Consider the following 17,683-nt stretch of genomic DNA (forward strand, 5'->3'; position numbering starts at 1 on the left):
CTCATATAAACATATAATATAGGATAAATCTACTAAAATCTGTACACCTAAAAAAACTAATCAAGAGGGAGGACTCTTGCTAAAATGCTCAAATCCTATCCAGAAAGGCAAAGTGGATGGACATCAGAAGAAGAAGAAAAGAGGGAACAAGAAGTCAGGAACCTGACATAGAGGACCTCTGAAAGGCTCTGCCCTACAGACAATCAATGCAGATGCTGAGACTTATGGGCAACCTTTGGGCAGAGTGCAGGGAATTTTAGGAAAGAAGTGGGAAACAGTAAGATCTGAAGAGGACAGGAGCTCCACAAGGAGAGCAACAGAACCAAAAAATCTGGGCACAGGTGTCTTTTTTGAGACTGATACTCCTACCAAGGACTATGCATGAGATAACCTAAGACCCCTGCACAGATGTAGCCCATGGCAGTTCAGTATCCAAGTGGGTTCCATTGTAATAGGAACAGGGACTGTCTCTGACATGAACTGATTGGCCTGCTCTTTAATTTCCTCCCCCTGAGGGGGGAGCAGCATTACCAGGTCACAGAAGAAGACAATGCAGCCATTCCTGATGACTCCTATTTGACTAGGATCAGAAGGAAGGAAAAGAAGACCTCCCCAGTCAGTGGACTTGAGAAGGGACATGCATACAGAGGGTGGAGGAAGGGAGGGATTGGGATGGGAGGAGAGAGGGAACCACAGTGGGGATACAATGTGAATATAGTGTAATTAATAAAGAATTAAAAAAAAAGATTCAGTTTTGGTTTTGTTTTTTATTCTTCTGCTTTGGATATATCCTGAATATTTAAAAGATAGAATAATGTTTACTATTTAGTATATAACGAATTAATATTTAATATATAAGTTAATCTTAAAGATATTATTTTCAGTTTTTCCATGATTAGACATTATAAGAAATATTGTTAGAGGAAGTAAAATGCCTGAAAGAATTTTCTGAGAAAAAAAATACTATAAATTTACTTAAAGAGTATTTAACATACTATCCAAGAACATCTTTAGATAGTGTGTAAAATGCATGTTTTCAAAAATGATAAAAATAATCCTATTGAATGCATTATTTGTAAAAATAAACAACAAAATCTATTATTTTAGTATTCTTTTTTTACACCATGAATAAATTATTTTGATTTGTACCATGTCTCTAAGAACATTTCTGACCGTGGTCTGTACTTCAGTGAGAAAAGTAGCATACTCATGATTAGATGTTGCATCATTTACTGCTTGACACCTAGTAACCAAAGAAGTGGGTAGGATCAAAGTTATCTGAATTCCATCTTAGCATAATTTTAGTATTAAAGAAACAGCTTACCTTTGCAAACTGTCATTTAAAAGTAGAACACTCAGGGGACAAAATTCCTTTCTTCATCCTGAGGATAGGAGTGCGGAGGCTCTTGTGCCCAGCATACATGTAAATGACAGAGGACAATGAGTAAGACTTGGCTCTGTCATCATGTATATTTAAGTAAGGCTATCAAGCTTGGTAGAGGTGCCTTTACCTAGTGAACCATCAGTTTGATTTGTCCCTGACGTCTAGTCCCTCTGTCACAAACTGAAACTAGGAGTGAGGGTTTGGACATTTTCTGAGTGATGACAAAATGGAAGTATTGAAAAAAAAAAAAAAAGATGAGCCTTTTTATTACTGAACTTCAAAATTCTGAAATTAGGGTCAAAATTCTGATGTGAGAAGAAATGATTTGTGTTTCAAGAACTCTTTCCAAAGTGATTAAGTGTCCTAGAGAAAAAGGAGGTCACAACAAGAAGATGATCAGGAGCTCATGTCTAAATATAGTGATGTCACATGTAATTATAAAGTCTTTGTGTGTAAATAAAAATAGCAGATTGGAAGTTTTCAGAGTGCGCGTGTAGTTGAAAAAAATATGTCAAGTTAGGACGGCCTCTGGAAAAAAGAAAGTTGGATACAGCTCTTCTTTCACACTGCAGAGAACAGAGCTACATGCTCACATTGGGATTATTACTCTGTGTTTTAGGGTAAAGAAGCAAATGTACAGAGTTGGCAGCATTTTCAAGTACTCAACAAATGACTAAAAATATTTTTTTTAAAAAATCATTTCTCTTAAGCTCTACTCTTCTGACTCAAATGATGATAATGAATCTATAGTGGTAAATTATAAACTTCATAGTTCCTATTATCCTCAAAGTCAAGAATATCACTCAAAAATTACTTTGTAGCAAGTTGATTCAAAAGCTTTCAGATAATTCATGCTTAAATCTCTATTATCTTCATTAAAGTAAAAGTATAACCAGAAATCATTATTTCCAAACCAAATAAACATGTTAGTGACTTAAATTTATACCCACTAAAGGTTTATGCATGTTTATTCACTCACCTAATATTTGCTATTCATGAACAAAAGCCTCTTGACACTGACTTTTTTTTTTCTTTTTTACATCCAAACAAGAAAGAAACCATGTTTATATGGGTACATCAGTTTAACAAACCACTCATTTAAACTTATGGGCTCTTTTTTTTTTTTAATCATTTGATCTCTCTGAGCATGAGGGACAACTTTTATTTCACCCCATTTAACATTCTAGTTTTCTTCAACCTAATTTATGACAGTGGTAAATATTATGCAGTAATCAGATTGTATTTTATGTTCTTATATTAAAAGACATGTGGTTTATATTCTAATTACTTGTTTATTCTTTTGTCCTCTTAGGTTTAACTTTCAATGTTAAGGTGACATTATTTGCACTTTGCACATATCATTTAGGACATGATAAGTGGGACATGTGGAATGGTTCTCACTCATAAACTGTGGTAATCTTTACACTTTCAATTGAGTGCTCGGTGTACTAGGAGGCCTCAGTCTAGCCAGGCTGCTCCTCAGTCTTTCCTATGTAAACATCTGACTCACAGAATGTTTTTCAGAACTGTCTTTGCCTAGGTCTCTGTCTTGAATTTGCAGAGTTGTACATTCTCACTGCTTCAAGGTCCCGAATCCAACGTCTTCTTTCTCTGCTCAAAATGTAACTGCCTTTTTGTCTAGGTGTCTCACAGCACAGATAGGCCTCCTGTCTGTGAGTTGAAGCCATCATTGCATTGTTATCCAGCTCATTTAATAAATTTTCTTTTATGAAATGGTGATGATCATAATGGTAAAATGGTATGATTACAATGATTTTTTTTTCACTTTGTTAATCCTGTGCCACTCATTCTGATGAAAGAGATAGGACAAAGTTGTGTTTGTCACATTTTTCTGGGTAGAGATCTGTTTCACATGGCTAAGGACATGTACTTAACCTTCTTGATTTAAAAGTGTTTGAAGATGATTAAGAGATGTTGGGCTTTAAGGTATGTAAGAATTGATAAACTGTCTGGCTACTCTAGGAACTTGCTTGTTGGTGTCCACAGACAGGTCTTACTCTTCCTAATTCCATGGATCACCCAGCTCCTCCAGGATCACATACTTCTCTTCTGTCTTATAGGCCCTACTTCTCCATCCCTCCCCACCAGACCCACTGAGCAAAGAATGCTCAACAGTATTTTAACTTAGGCTTCTCCTAAACTTTGAACAAGCTACCACTGAAAGAACTGCAATATGAACAAAATGAAACAAAGATTCAAACAACAGCGTAAGGTGTGGAAGGCCCGGTACAGAAACTTCCTTCTAAAAGACCAATTCCATTCTTATGAATCCCAATGAACCTTCCAGACATGTAAGAAGAGAGCAGGGCAAAAATTGTTGAATAGGTGCTGAAAAAATAAAACCTGTCATGTAAAAGGAGGTGCCTAAGACATAACTTGAGTAATAAGGGAGTGAAGAAAGTTAAAGTGCCCAGAGATAAATGAGTCAAATGGCAAGTGCTAACCGATGAATTCAGAGAGATTGCTAAGTGATTAGACTATACAGAAGTTTGTTTGTTTTTTCCAAGTCTAGTACTCAATCCATAAATACTGCTAACCCTTGCAACTTCATTAAAATCTGAAGCTTCAATACTTACCTAAAACCAATTTAATAAGGCTCTACAATTTAATAAGTTCCCGGTGTAAGACAAATCTCAGTTATGACACTTTCCTCAGCCGTGAAGAGAATGTACCACTAATAATGAGTCAAGGTTAACTCCAAAATTATGTTTCTTGTCAAATAAGCAAGGCATTTACTCACCTGGACTGTATTTTAGGAAAAGCAGGCTTCACAAAGGGTGCTTGTGCATGTGTGTGTGTGTGTGCATGTTTATGTGTGTTTTTGTGTGTGTGCATATGTATGTGTGTTTTTTTGTGTGTGTGCATGTGTGCATGTGTGTGTGTACTTTTTATTTGGTAGGGCAGTAGATATTTGTCTACTATATGTCTGCCTTACTCTGTGTCTGTCTGCTGTGGGTGTTACTATCACTTAAAAATCTCTGAGAGTTGATTTGAAGTTCTGGAACTCTAGAAAGTAGGTAACTAGATTAAAGAAGAAAACTATTGTAAGAAAAACATTACAATGATACTGTAAGAAAGTGGAAATATAATATAATCCATAAAATTTTTATATGTGTGGATTTGTAAACTCAAAAATTAAGAGTTAGTTACAGAAAATTTTTAAATAATTAAACTGCATGGAAAGGGTTTAAACTTCTGATCAAAAATGATTCTAAAATTTGCCCTTTGTGTGTTATAATATACTCAGTTAGATCTAGAGAAAATTTCAAACAGGAGGTCTATATAAAAATGTAAGCTTGCACATGTTGTGTGTTCATTCTGTTGTATATAAATATATTTAGATGTGTTGTTGGAAATTAAGAGCTCTGTAGTCATGTGTATGAAGAAAATAGCTGAACAGTGAATATAAGCTCCAGTTTCCACCTGCTCTGTTAAATTCTACTTCTAATCAATGCGAAGAGTTTATTTAAGTCAATGTTTTACCTCAGAGCTCACTAAACATTGCTTTACTGGCAGAAGGCTCAGGAATATATTCTTACGATACAAATCAAACTTGGGGAAAAAATGAGATACTAATGTAAAGGTTTAGGAATTTTTTATTATCACTAAATGAAAAGTAGCTTCTGTTTTGATAGAGAAAAGAGTGCTTTAATACAATGGGATATGATGAAATTATATGGGAAAGAATAGTAAACATTAATAGGGCATGATCCTAATTCCGTAGGAAAAAATTTCTGGAGATTATGATCAGTGTGATTAGTATTTAGCAAAAATAAAGGTGACATTTATAAAGAAAGCTGAGGTTAAACCAATTAATATACTCTAAATTATTCTTATATACTGGCTATTTATTTTCCTGTGAGCTCCTACAGGTAGTTTCATACTACACATATTCTTGTCCTAGTCAACTCTAATCACCTCTCAGCTTCTAAGAACAGAGCAGCTAACAGTTTATCAGGATCAGTAGTAGATTACTTGTGTTCTGGCTCTCAGTTTTCATCCCTGTTCCTATTAAAAGATGCTCATGGAAAACAAGATGTCAGTCTCCTTTCTCTATTCTGCGTTTAACACAAGGAAACATATGCTGAGAGATGACAGCAGCTCTACTATGAATGAGACCATAAATGCAACAGAAACACACACACACACACAAACACACACACAAATACCCTAATCAGAGCTACCACCTCCTGCCCCTAGAGGCCTGCACGTGTGGCTTCTCTGTCACCTGTGCTTCAGCGTGTGGCAGAGAGGAAAGAGGTTCTCTGTGCTCAGTGTTCTGGCATGTAAACACCTGAATGATTAGTAGTCTGACATACCTCGAAAAGAGCGAGCCTGATGTGAATAGCCAGCGATGCCACCTGTGACCATGGTGGGATCCCAGCCTGTGCTGCCACAGAGTGTCATTTCTGGGTTCCTGACCCTGCAGCAGAAGGGGTCTTTTACCACCAAAGGCCAGAAGCGTTTCCCTGCTCTGGGCTATCTCCGGATGTCTGAGGGCTGTGCAGAACTGACCCCAGCCTTCACCTGGGTATTCTGGGAGATAGGAACATGAGAGCAAGAATGCTGACCCTGCCCCAAGCCAGCCACAGTGTTTAGTAGAGCAGTCCCAGCACATGTGGGAGTTGAAGATGAGCTGGGAAGAGAATATGAGCTTAGGAGAGATGTCCCTACCACTCATCTCCAGTACAGTGGTGTGGGCAAGAGAGATACACTCCTCCCACCTCTCCTTTTACCACCTGTGCAGGTGGGAGATCTGGCCCTTAGGTCATGAGAGCAGGAGAGCTGTCCATGCCCCTCACTAGCTTCAGCACTTGGGAGAGCAGGTCCTGTATCTCACCTGGGCAGCATAGTAAAACTTACCCTGGATGTAGGAGTTGTGGGTGAGCTGGCCCTGAGGCCATGAGAGAGGAAGAGTCAGTGAGATCACTAACTCAAATTCCTCTGAGGCTCATATCCAGAGTTTTAAATTGGCCCACTCCAACATCTACCTCATTGATGAACTGGAGCGCATGAAGGGTCAGTTCTACAGATCCAAAACTACAGGATCTCCATGACACATGTCAACCCCTAAGACCCATAAGCAAACCTTCGGCAGAAGGGGAGTTAGTATGACGTGGAAAGGATAGGAGCTCCACAAGGACCAAATATATCTGGGCACAGGGTCTTTTCTGAAACTGTTTCTCCAACCAAGGACCTAGAACCTAGAACCTTTGCTCAGTCAAAACTCGTGGTAGCTCAGTAACCAATTGTTTTCCCATAGTGAGGGGAACAGGGACTATTTCTAACAGGATCTCCAGGGCAGGCTCTTTGACCTCCCCACCCCCTAATGGAGGAGCAGTCCTGCTAGACCACAGAGGAGGACTTTGCAGCCAGTCCTGAAGATACCTGATAAAACAGGGTCAGATGAAAGGGGAGGAGGTCCTCCCCAATCCGTGGACTTGGAAAGGGGCAGGGAGGAGATGAGAGAGGGAGTGTGGGGTTGGGAGGGAATAAGGGAGCGGAATAGAGCTGGGATACAGAGTTAATAAAATGTAACTATAAATATAATAAAATTAATATAAATATAATAAAATAAAATAATAAAAAATTGTCAAAAAATAAATAATAATTTAAAAAGAATATGGAAGAAGGGTCTCAGTGTGCGTGGTTTCAGTGTTGATAGAGTCGCAGAAGTCAGAGGCCTTGAGCCAGCAAAAAGAATCATTGCAATGAACGTTTGTGAGCAAAGAAATGTGAACCAAAGGGTATAGTGTAGGGCACACTGTGACACGTTACAGCTTCCACAACAAGATTTGTTTTTCTCTGTTTGGGGGGAGATTGCAAGGGTAGAAAGCAGGTATGAGGAGAGGAAAAGGTGAGTGGGATTGGGGTGCATGAAATGAAATTCACAAAGAACCAATGAAAAGTTAAAACCACCACAACAAAAGAACTACCACCTATGGTCCATCCAACACTTAAGGCCATAAAATACTAAATACCTGAGTAAAATGAGATCCAGTCAACATTAGAGCATACCTTAGATGCATGTTAGCTCTTGTGGGTGTTCTAAGCATACAATTACACTGAGTACTGCAATTTTACAAACTAGGAACTAATGTATGTAGAAAGTTAAAAATTAAATGCAGCACCGATTTGAACCTTGCAACTAGAAACAAACCCTACTCATAAGTATCATTTTCTTTAAGGGGGTCTCTAAAGAAAGGTGTTGAAGTCCTCTATGAATGTTTTCGAATACGTGAGTTACATGCATAGTCAGTCAATAATAGAAAGGATGAGTACTTTTTCATTTAATTATTTTTCATTTAATTATTATTTTACTGCATTTAACCATTTCTGCCTCACTCACTCCCACTGAAGTACCTCATGTGTCTCTCATGAGACAATGACTTCAAATTTATGACTTCTTCATATTTACTTTGTAGGGTACTGTTTATATCTTATATATATATATATATATATATATATATATATATATATATCTTGCTTAGTTAATTTAGTGTTACTCTTACGTTCATGTTTATGTGCTTAGGGTCGACCTGTGGGGACTGGATAATTTATTAAGGAGGAGCTCATCATTGAAGACTGAATATCTTCCTCTCAACAGCCATTAATTACCTGTAATTTTTTTAACACAATATTTTGATTGATTCTACGGAAATTTCATATCTTACACCCTGATCTCATTCATTTCTCAGTCTTTCCATATCCACCCTACCCTTGTGACTTCCTCCCCCAAAAGAACATAAAAATTCATATTTTAAAACAGTCCAATTTTTGTTATCTACATACTCATTGGAGCATGGTGAAACTCTCAGTGACCTGGCCCTTAAATAGAACTGAGTAATTCCCCTCTCATGACTCCACCTGAGGCCATCAATTGTAGAAAGATAATTTCAATACCCTTATCACACATTTTATGACTTTTCTTTCATGGTTTCCTGCTTAGGCTGATACTTCTTTGAAGGAGTGGGGTCTGGGATGGAGGTAGGTGTTGTCACAGAAGCTTTCCATGTCCACTTTTCTCAACTATGTGTCTGTTATCAATATCACTGCAGAAGTGGTTTCCTTACCCTTTATCGCCAGCAGGACCACTGATCATTGGCTTCCCGTGGTTTCTGGCAGTAGCACAGACCGTGATTGTGGCCCAGGCAGCAGTAGGCCCACAGAGTAAGACAAGGCCCTCAGAGGCAGCCCTGACTGTGGACATTCCCATGGACTCAGGTGGCAGTGCAGGCTACGCACATCAGCATGGCACAAACTAAATACAGACCTTCCATATGATCCAGATAAGCTAATCATTGGCATTTAACCCAGAGATTCATCAGATCCACAGAGAGTTGCTCAGTCCTGTTCATCGCTACTGTAGTAAGAGGAGCTAGGAAAGGGAAACAAGCAAAATGCCCTTCAACTTACTCCTGGATGGCACATGTATGCTATGGGAATGTGACATATGTATAGTATGTTAAGACTATTTGGCTAGAAAGAATAATATCACAAAGTTTACAGATAAATATGTAAAAATAAAAAAAATATTCTACCTAGTGAGGTACACTAGACCTGGACAAACAAAAGTCATGTTCTTTCATATTTATAGGCATATTACTAATAAAAACAGTAGACCTAATTATAAGTAATTTTAGGGTTTATAGATTGAGCAAACATGGAAGGCATATTTAGTACTACAAAAAAATCAGTGATTATTAGCATAAAGAAGATAGATTTGGCAAAGTTGTAGTCTGACTATAATACCTGAAGAAGCAACTGTGGTGTTGTTTTACGTGGTCTAAATGTATGTAGTCATCTCAGCAGAGTATAAAGTACCTTAACCCATTGAGAAGGATGAAAACAGTACTAAAATAAATGGTGGGTGAATATGTCAACTCCATCATTCTGTACCAGCCACTCTCAATTAAAATGGAATTCTAATGAAGAAAACAGCGTACTGCCTCCTTCTACACCTTAAATTGGTAAATTGTTTCAATAGTGTATGCATTTTTTTTGTTTAGAAAATCATTTTCTGTAGTCTGAAACAAAGCTTATAAACAGGCCGTAAGGGCATATTTTCTCCTACAAAAGCTCTGCTAGACCCCTACATAGTTAATGTTGTTTATGACCTTTATACTCTCATAGCAAACAACTTTTTTATACCAATTGCATCATATACATCAAACCATATATCCATTTCACAGGAAAAAAGCACCTCTAAGCGTACATCATAAGGTTTCATATGTTCATTTAAAGAAAGAAAACGTTGTAGGCTGGATTAAGTAGCATATGAATGAACAAGCAGGATAAACCAGTAAAATTTAATTAAGCCATTTAGTACCCCATAAAAGCAAGAACACATAAAATTCAGATGTAAACGACGGGAAGGGGGGTGGTTCACTACAATTCTAATCTTTTAGGGACTCAAAAGGGCATTGGGTATCACAAAATGACATGCTTTTTTTTTCCCCATATACATTCTGATTTTAAGCACCAGTAGTCATAGAAGCAGCCTTTACACAATAAAACTCTGTCCACTCTATTCTTAATGTTGCCTTGAGCAGCTGAGGAGATTAAAAGATGCAGAAAAAAACACCTCACAGGATCAAAGAAATGGTTGTAAGATGGAACCTACTGCACTGATCCAACAAGACGTGAAATCTGAGGAAAACACCTTGGTTAACAATTGAGTGTTTAAAACTGTTTGCCTACTACATTCTCTCATTAACTCTTTGCAATGAGATGTTAGAGGAAAAACACCCAAACATGATCTAAGGAGCCAGAAATAAAAGAGCCTTCTAAAAGGACTGAAACCATGAAGACTGCAGTATCCTTGCTTCCATAGCAACCATTTCAGAACTCTAAACTGTATTTTTGTATCTCAGAGTTATTGTGTCACCTATTTCTTTTAAATCGGACCTCATTATTGGTATGAGTAGAGTCTGAAGATTTCTTTTCTTAATTAATTTATTTTTAATTACAGTTTATTCACTTTGTATCCCAGCTGAAGCTCCCTCCCTTGTCCTGTCCCAATCCTACCCTCCTTCCCTCATTTCCTCCTATGACCCTCCACAAGTCCACTGATAGGGGAGGTCATCTTCCCCTTCCCTCTGACTCTAGCCTATCAGGTATCATCAGGCCTGGCTGCATTGTCTTCCTCTGTGGACTGGTAAGGCTGCTAACCCCTAATGGGGAGATGAACAAAGAGCCTGCCACTGAGTTCATGTCAGAGACAGTCCCTATTCCCATTACTAGGGAACCCACTAGGACACTGAGCTGCCATGGGCTACATATGTGCAGGGGTTCTAGGTTACCATCATGCATGGTCCTTGGTTGGAATATCAGTCTCTGAGAAGACCCCTGTTTCCAGATTTTTTGGTTCTGTTAATCTCCTTGTGGAGCTCCTCTCACCTTCAGGTTTTTCTATTTCCATTTTTCTTTCTTTCTTACTGCACTCTGCCCAAGGTTTGGTTATGAGTCTGCGCATCTGCTTTGATACACTGCTATGTAGAGTCTTTCAGAGGGCCTCTGTGGTAGGCTCCTGTCCTGTTGCCTGTTTTCTCCCTCTTCTGGTGTCTATTCTGTTTGCCTTTCTGAGTGAGGATTCATCATCTTACCCAGGGTCCATCTTCTTGCTTAGCTTCTTTAGGTGTACAGATTTTAGTATGTTTATCCTATATTGTATGTCTAATGTTCACTTATAAGTGAGTATGTACCAAGTGTATCTTTCTGCTTCTGGGATACCTCACTCAGGATGCTGTTTTCTAGTTCCCACCATTTGCCTGCAATTTTCATGATTTATTTATTTTTAATTGCTGAGTAGTATTCCATTGTATAAATGTACCACAATTTCTGTATCCATTCTTCAGTTGACAGACATCTGGTTTGCTTCCAGGTTCAGGCTATTACGAATAAATCTGCTATGAACATGGTTGAGCTAATGTCCTTGTTGTATACTTGAGCATATTTTGGATATATTCCTAGGAGTGGTATAGTGCTTCTTGAGGAAGCACTATTCCTAATTGTCTGAGGAAGCACCAGATTGCTTCTGAAGTAGTTGTATAAGTTTACATACCCACCAGCAATGGAGGAGGCTTCCCTTTTCTTCACATTCTCTTCAGCATGTGTTGTCACTTGAGTTTTTGATCTTAAACATTCTGATGGGTGTACGGTGAAACCTCAGGGTTGTTTTGATTTAATCTTCATGCTGACTAAGGAGGTTGAACATTTCTTTAAGTGTTTCTCTGACATTTGATATTCTTTTATTGAGAATTCTGTTTATCTCTGTTCCCCATTTGTAAAAATTGGATTACTTGGTTTGTTGTTTTTTAACTTCTTAAATTATTTATATATTATGGATATTAGCCCTCTGTCGAATATAGGGTTGGTGAAGATCTTTTCCCTATCTGTAGGCTGTCATTTTGTTCTGACAACAGTGTCCTTTGCTTTACAGAAACTTTTCAGTTTCATGTGGTCCCATTTATTGATTGTTATTCTTAGAGACTGTGCTGTTGGTGTTGTGTTCAATAAGTTGTCTATTGTGCCAATGAGGTTAAGGCTCTTCCTCACTTTTTCTTCTAACAGATTTAGTGTACCTGGTTTTATAATGAGGTCTTTGATTTACTTGGACTTTAGGTTTTTTTGTTTGTTTGTTTGTTTGTTTTGTTTTGTTTTTTTAGGGTGATAAATATGGATCTATTTTGATTTTTCTACATGTAGACATCCAGTTAGTTCAGCAGCATTTGTTGAAGATGCTATCTTTTTTTCATTGTATGGTTTTGTTTTTTGTCAAAACCAACTATCTGTGTGTGTGTGGGGGGGTTATTTCTGGATCTTCCATTCAATTCCATTGATTCACCATTCTGTTTCTATGCCAGTGCCATGCAGTTTTTAATTATTATTGCTCACTAGTACAGCTTGAGATCAAGGATGGAGATACATCCAGACTATTTGTTGTTGTACAGGATTATTTTAGCAAATCTGGATTTCTTTTGATTTTCCATATGAAATTGAGAATTATTCTTTCAAGTTCTGTAAAGAATTGTGTTGGTATTTTGATGGGAATTGAATTGATTCTTTTTAAAATATTTTTTTCATTTTTAAATAATTTTATACATTCACTTGTATCCCAGCTGTAGCCCTCTCCCTCTTTGCCTCCCAATCTTCTCCTCCCTCCCTCATCTCCTCCCTGCCTTTTTCCAAGGCCACTGAGAGGGGGTGTCCTCCTCTCCTTCCATCTGGCTCTAGCTTGTCAGGTATCTTTCAGGATGGTTGCAATGTCCTTATCTGTGGCCTAGCAAGGCTGCTCCTCCCTCAGGGGGGAGAGGAAGCTCATGAGTTCATGTCAGAAACAATTCCTGTCCCCTTTACTAGGGAGCCCACTTGGATACTGAGCGACCATGGGCTATGTCTGAACAGGGGTTATAGGTTATATCCATGCATGGTCCTTGGTTGAATAAACAGTCTCATAGAAGACCCCTGTGCACAGATATATTTGGACCTTGTGGGGCTCCCTGTACCCTCTAGGATATACTAATTCCTCCTTCCTTCATATGATTCCTTACACTCTGCCAAAGGTTTGGTTATCGATCTCAGCATCTGCTTTGATACACTGCTAGGTAGAGTCTTTCAGGTACCTTCTGTGGTAGGCTACTGTCCTGTTACTTGTTTTCTCCTATTTCCCATGCATTGATTCTTTAGATTGCTTTTGGCAGGGTGGACATTTTCACTATGTTAATCCTACTGGCTCATGAGCATAGGAGATCTTTCCATCTTCTGATATCTTCTTCTATTTCTTTCTTCAGAGACTTGAAGTTTTTTTTTCAAACAGGTATTTCACTTGCTTGGTTAGAGTCACACTAAGAACACTAAGGTTCTTTATGTTATTAGTGGCTATTCTGAAGGATGTTTCCTTAATTTTTTTCTTGTCCCTTTTGTCTTTTGTATACATGAGGGTTACTGATATTTTTTTTTTTGAGTTAATTTTGTATCCAGGCACTTTGATGAAGCTGTTTATCAGGTGAAGGAGTTCTCTTATTGAATTTTTGGAGTTACTCATGTATACTATCATATCATCTGCAAATAGTGACACTTTGACTTTTTTCTTATTTCTATCTCTTTGATCTCCTTTAGTTGTCTTATTGCTTTAGCAAGGACTTCAAGTATTATGTTGAAGAGATACAGAGAGAGTAGGCAGTCTTGCCTTTTTCTGATTTCAGTGGAGGAGTGATTTAAGTTCCTTTTGTTTAGTTTGATTTGGTTATAGGCTTGCTGTGTCTTTACTATATTTAGGTATGTGCCTTGTATCACTGATCTTTCTAAGACCATGAATAAGACACATGAATAAGACACATGAATAAATATTGGATTTTGTCAAATGCCTTTTCTGCATCTAAGGAGATGATCATGCAGTTTTTCTCCTTCAGATTGTTTATGTGGTGCATTATATTGATTGATTTCTGTATATTGAACCACCCCTGTATGCCTGGGATGAAACTTACTTGGTTTTGGTTTCTTTAAAAACTCAGTTATGTTATATAAATATACTCTTATTTTAATTCCAAGTATGGAATTTTAGTCTGTACTTTAGTTTGTCCACAGCTGATAACAGTGTCCTGTGACTCATGGTCTTTGTCTGCTATTATGGAGAGGGCCAGTAGTCTAGGACTCTGAGCGATCCAAATAAAAGAGCCCAGAGACAGATGGTATGATGCTTTGGGGACTCATAGGAGAGATGATTTGTGGCTGGAGCACTGTCTTAGAGGAGAAGGACAGAGGAGAGTTCTTGCTGTGTTTGCCCCCCAAACAATCCATCAACCCCAAATAGCCAGGACAAGCAAAGGCATCAGCATCCCCTCTCCCCACTAACCTTCTCTCGCTTTCCTAGGCTTAAAGGTTGTTGGATGGGAGGTAGAGACCTAAACACACAAAATAAAATAGAGTTAAAAATGAACAAAGCTGTTATGAAACCTTTGGAACTTTGAGTCTCCCTGGATATTCATGTTTTATGGCGTGGTGTCACTTCCTGTCTATGCTTTCTGCTTCTTGACAGCAGACACAATATGACCAGCTGCCTCACTCACCTTCCCTGCTGAAAAGAATGGTTTCCTTTCTTACACAGAGAGATTAAAAGACCTTTATCAACCTTTTTCATTGCAACAAGGAAGAGGTCACTCTATAATTCTACCCATTTCTTTAATAGTTAGAGTTGTTGCTTTCTTACCACTCACTCATTCAGAAACTTGAAGCTTGTCTTAGCTAGCTCTAGTCCTTCTTAGCTAGTGACCAGCAGCTGCTCCACTAGCTGACCAGGTTTTGCTTCCTCTCTTGGACCACTCTGATCATACACCTTATATACTTTTCATGATGCTTACTGTCAGTTTAGATCGTATCTTTTCTTAAATCATGATTCAAAACATATTTTTCTTTAAGTTGCATTTCAGAGGTATTTCATCACAAAAAGAAGAAATGTAGCCAAAATAAGTGTAGAATTTTTATCAGCTCATGCATCTTTCTGTTTTTTTCTTTTATAATTTTTATTTTTTTATATTAATTACAGTTATTTACTTTGTGTCCCAGCTGTAGCCCCTTTCCTCATTCCCTCCCAATACCACCCTCCCTCCCTCATCTCCTCCCTGCTCCTCTCAAATTCCACTGATATGGGTGGTCCTCCTCCTCTTCCATTCTGACCTGAATTTATCAGGTCTCATCAGGACTGGCTGGAATGTCCTCCTTGGTGGCCTAGCAAGGCTCCTTCTCCATGAGGAAAGTGGGAAGGTGAGGACAAAGAGCCCTCCACTGAGCTCAAATCAGAGAAAGTCCCTGTTCCACTTACTAGGGTACCCACTTAGATGCTGAGCTGCCATGAGCTATATCTGAGCTATATCTGAGCATGGTCCTTGGTTGGAGATCAGTCTCAGAAAAGACCCCTGTGCCCAGATATATTTGGTCCTTGTGGTACTCCTGTCCTTTCAAGGTCTTACTACTCCCCCTTCTTTCAAATGATTCCCTGCACTCTGCCCATAATTTGGTTATAAGTCTCATCATCTACTTTGATACACTGGTTGGTAGAGTCTTTCAGAGGTCCTCCATGGTAGGCTCCTGCCCTGTTTCTTGTTTTCCCCTACTTTCAATGTCCATCTCATTTGTCTTTCTAGGTGAGGATTGATAATCTTACCCTGGGTCCTCCTTCTTGTTTAGCTTCTTTAGGTGTACAGATTTTGGTGTGTTTATCCTATCATATAGGTCTAATATCCACTTATAAGTGAGCATATACCATGTGTGTCTTTCTGCTTCTGGGATACCTCACTCAGGATGATCTTTTCTAGATCCCACCATTTGCCTGCAAATTTCATGATTTCCTTGTTTTTAATTGTTAAGTAATATTCCATTGTGTAAATGTACCAGAGATTCTGTATCCATTTCTCTTTTAATGGGCATCTGGGTTGTTTCTAAGTTCTGGATATTACAAATAAAATTACTACTAACATGGTTGAACAAATGTCCTTGTTGTGTACTTGAGTGTCTTCTGGATACATGCCTAGGAGTGATATAGTTGGATCTTGAGGAAGAACTATTCCTAAATGTCTGAGAAAGTGCCAGATTGATTTCCAAAGTGGTTGTACAAGTTTACATTTCTACCAGCAAGGGAGGAGGGATCTCCTTTCTCGACAACCTCGCCAGCATTTTTTGTCACTTGTGATTTTGATCTTAGCCATTCTGATGGGTATAAGGTGAAATTTCAGGGTCAGGGTAGTTTTGATTTGCATCTCCTTCTTCTGTCTTATCTGCCTCAATATAATCACATGATCACAGTAAGTAGTAATTCACCTTATTATAGAAACCATATCAGTTATTTTTAATATGCTCACTCATTTCTTCTAACTTTTCTTTTCGCTAATCCTATATTTAAACATATTTCATTTGTTACTTTAAATTGACATTATGCAGAGTCTAGTTTCTGAAATAGTAAAAAGAATGCCTAAAGTTCCATATTGTCTTGCATTCAGACACCTGAATGTTAACGTTTTATTATATTTTCTCCATAAGCTTTAAATCTTATAATGAGCAATTCCTCATCATTCCTATCAGTGAGAGGTAGACATTGTCCTACCTAACTACAAAGTAACCTCTTAAACCAGAACATTCTATATCCCCAACAAATTTGTTATGAGTTGTCTCTAATATTTGTATTTATTCCTGTTTCAGGATATTGGATGAGACAAGATATCCTGTCTCTATTTTTCAGTTGGTTCAATTTTTTTTCCAATGTATATGCTGTAACTTTGATAACTAGTCAAAACTACAAGGCATTTAATTATTTGTTGACTTGATAACTTCTATGTGGAGAGATACTTCAAATCAAACCCTATTATAGTTTTTTTTTTAATAAAAATAGAAATGACAGAAGCTAATTTTTTTTGGTTGTATTTTCCCATCCAGTGTCTTCTATAATGCTGGATTTGTTTGTAGGTATTGTTGATATTTGTTTTTGTCATTGAATATCTTGTTTTCTCCATCTATGAGGACTGAGAGTTTTGTAGGGTATAGTAGCCTGGGATGACATCTGTGTTCTCTTAGGGTCTGCATGATATCTGTCCAGGCCCTTCTGGCTTTCATAGTTTCTGTTGAAAAGTCAGGTGTGATTCTAATGGGTTTGCCGTTATATGTTACTTGGCTTTTTTTGCAGCAGCTTTATTTGTAATAGCCAGAAGCTGGAAACAGCCCAGATGCCCCTCAACTGAAGAATGGACGCAGAAACTGTGGTACATCTATACAATGGAGTATTACTCAGCAATGAAAAATAAGGAAATCATGAAATTTGCAGGTAAATGGTGGGACCTGGAAAGGATCATCCTGAGTGAGTTGTCCCAGAAGGAAAAAGACACACATGGTATATACTCATTCATATAAACATACAGCATAGAATAAACCCACTAAAATCTGTACATCTAAACAAACTAAGCAAAAGAGAGGACCCTAAATAAATGTTCAATCCCCATCCTGAAAGGCAAAGAGGGTGGACATCAGAAGAAAAAGAAAATAGGAAACAACCTCAGAACCTGCTACAGAGGGCCTCTGAAAGCCAGAAGGAAACAGGAAACAACCTTGGAACCTGCCACAGAGGGCCTCTGAAAGCCTCTGCAGTATAGACTGTCAAAGCAGATGCTGAGCCTGATGGCCAACTGATGGGCAGAGTGAATGGAATTTTATGTAAGAAGTGGGAAATAGTAAGAGCTGGAGGGGACGGGAACTCCAAAAGGAGAGCAACAGAACAAGATAATTTGAACA

General features: G+C 38.1%; 1 non-coding gene across 1 annotated transcript; it reads left to right on the forward strand.

Annotated features, from left to right (window-relative positions):
* Positions 1-5,594: 5,594 nt before the first annotated feature.
* Positions 5,595-5,723, forward strand: LOC129692102 (small nucleolar RNA SNORA17). The gene has a single exon (XR_008722630.1). It is a non-coding gene; the product is annotated as a small nucleolar RNA SNORA17 (small nucleolar RNA).
* The last annotated feature ends 11,960 nt before the right edge of the window (positions 5,724-17,683 follow it).

This window comes from Psammomys obesus, unplaced genomic scaffold, assembly GCF_907164565.1.
Source record: "Psammomys obesus unplaced genomic scaffold, mPsaObe1.curated_primary_1811, whole genome shotgun sequence".
Lineage (NCBI taxonomy): Eukaryota > Metazoa > Chordata > Mammalia > Rodentia > Muridae > Psammomys > Psammomys obesus.